At 40.6% G+C, this 2,352-nt stretch overlaps 1 long non-coding RNA gene across 1 annotated transcript; it reads left to right on the top strand.

Moving 5' to 3' along the window:
- The first annotated feature begins 1,851 nt into the window (after nucleotides 1-1,851).
- On the top strand, nucleotides 1,852-2,305 carry LOC109086944. The gene is made up of 2 exons (XR_006159156.1): nucleotides 1,852-2,126; nucleotides 2,219-2,305. It is a non-coding gene; the product is annotated as an uncharacterized LOC109086944 (long non-coding RNA).
- Nucleotides 2,306-2,352: the final 47 nt, after the last annotated feature.

Here is a 2,352-nt window from a genome sequence, read left to right as displayed (position 1 = left end):
TCAAGGCAATCTGTAATGAAACTCATCCCAGAACAACAGCTGACAAGAACTGCCATAATGGTGGAAGAAAACCAGGGGAGATTTTTTTGGCTGTCCTGCATACAATTTAACTCTCTCTCTCTCTCTCTCTCTCTCTCTCTCCAGCCAGCATTAAATGGTGAGGCCAATGTGGGTCCCATATGGGCTTTAAATAAGAGAGGTCCTTGAAGTTCCATGTGGGCCCCTCCTGAAGATAGACCCTTATGAATCTCACATACAAATCTGATGAGGCTATCTGGCCATGGCCCAGTATGTGTCTTATGTGGGTTGCCCAATTGGGGGAGTAGCCCCAGAGTGCTTGGATGATGGGGCCAGGCTGACACATTATAGTGACGGAGTGACACATGCAGCCCAGCCCACCCCCAAATTTCATTGGTTTATAATACAACCAGAGCTTATTGGCATAGGCAGCTTGAGACACAAGAGCATGCGCATTCCCTTTGTGTATGTTTTTTAGAGCGATCTCTATGCTGTTTGACTGTACTACAGAATTGTGTCGCTAATCACAGGGAGGTTTCAAAGTTAGAATCCTACTGGCTAATGTTTTTTTGAACTTAAGGCCAATTGGATTTACCTCGGGCAGAACAGAACAGAGGCTGTGTAACATGTATTATAATACATGCTCATTTATTAAGTAGCCACGATATAGTCCTATACCTATATCACGTTAAAATAGATCCGATTTTTCATAAAAGCAGACATATGTTTTAACATTGAGCAGTTTAAGAGCTGGGTGATATGCTAATAAAAATGATCCACTGTTTGAGATTTGTTAGCTATTTTTGTATAATAATATTTTTATAATATATATTTAAATGTATATTCTTCGTGTTAACATTAAGGTCGAATAAGCACAAACTGTGAAGATAATATGATAAATTACTGTAGTTTGGTAAGGACATCATGCAGCTAGGCATGTGGCTTACAATGAGAATGCCCGGCCAGGCTTGCACTCTAGATTACTTGCCATGGGCACCAAACAAAACCCATAAGGGACCTTAATTTTGTGTTTAAACGCCTATATGGAACCCACATTGGCCTCAACCATTAAGGTTGGCTGCTCTCTCCCTCTCTATACTCTCTCTCTCTCTCTCTCTCTCGCTCTCTCTCTCTCTCTCTCTCTCTCTTTCTCTCTCTCTCTGGCTCCTCCGGCTCTCTTTTGCACACCTACATAAATTACCGTACCAGAACATAGAACCAAGAATATTCGCCCTAATGAACAACAAAAATGCCAACAATATAAAAAAAATCCCATTGATGACATGGAATCCCTCACTGGACAAAACAGGGTAGAACTTTCAACTATCCTGCAGGTTAGCCTATTAAAAAAAAACAAAAGAAATCTAATGAGGATTTTATTTTATGTTGTTCTTGTTACCATACATGTAACTTACTATTAATAATAACAAATACATTATTCACCAGAGAAGGAAGAGTATGTGTAAGAGAGGTTAGGCAGATAGAACAAGAAAATGAGGGAAGCTCAAATCCTGGGAGGCGGTTTCTTGGAGGCTATTGTCTACAAACTAATCAGGCCAGCCCCCTCAGCTCTGCCCCTCCATCCCTATAGGCAAAAAGTACACAAGCTCGTGGGGCCCCGAGACACCAGGACCTGCTCCTAAAGATGATGTAATTTTTTTTATTATTATTTGGCCAGTGATTATGCTGGAAAAATGAAAGTTCAGCCTTTCTATGTAAAAATTTTTTGTGAAACAAAGTAGCGTCATGTATGTCACACAGTGTGCAAGCAAGCACAGAGACACTGTTTCTCAGCACTGTCCATGAGCGAGATTTGAGACGAAAGTGAACATGGACAAAGACATTTCATTCATTCATAACGCCAACACCCCCTCACCCACCCATAAAGTTTTGTGTAGGGCCCCCAGAAGTCAAGGATCAGCACTGAGCACGCGCGCACACACACACACACACACAGACACACACACACACACACAGAGACACAAGTATTTATTTGTTTATTTATTTTGTTTTAACAGATGGAAACAAAGACATTCTCGGTGGTAGAATTTGCAGATGACAATTCTGTGGAAATTGTCCCAACCACATGGCTGGAGGAAACCACCAAAGTATTTATATACAAAACTTTATACAGTAACTAACAACATAAAAACCCAACTGGTAATGCAAAACCCTTTCTTTTTTTGTTTTTTGTTTACAGGGAACCATTTGCTTTTGGACGTTTTTAAACACAAGGCAGCTGGTGAGAAATAAAGCATTGCCTGACAAGCAAAAGTGGAGGCGGTTATCATTAAAGAAAATTTGGGCTACAAACAGGTAATAGTGCTAGTATTG

Source organism: Cyprinus carpio, unplaced genomic scaffold (genome assembly GCF_018340385.1).
Source record: "Cyprinus carpio isolate SPL01 unplaced genomic scaffold, ASM1834038v1 S000004004, whole genome shotgun sequence".
In the NCBI taxonomy this organism is placed as follows: domain Eukaryota; kingdom Metazoa; phylum Chordata; class Actinopteri; order Cypriniformes; family Cyprinidae; genus Cyprinus; species Cyprinus carpio.
This window is presented reverse-complemented; position numbering and strand designations above follow the sequence as displayed.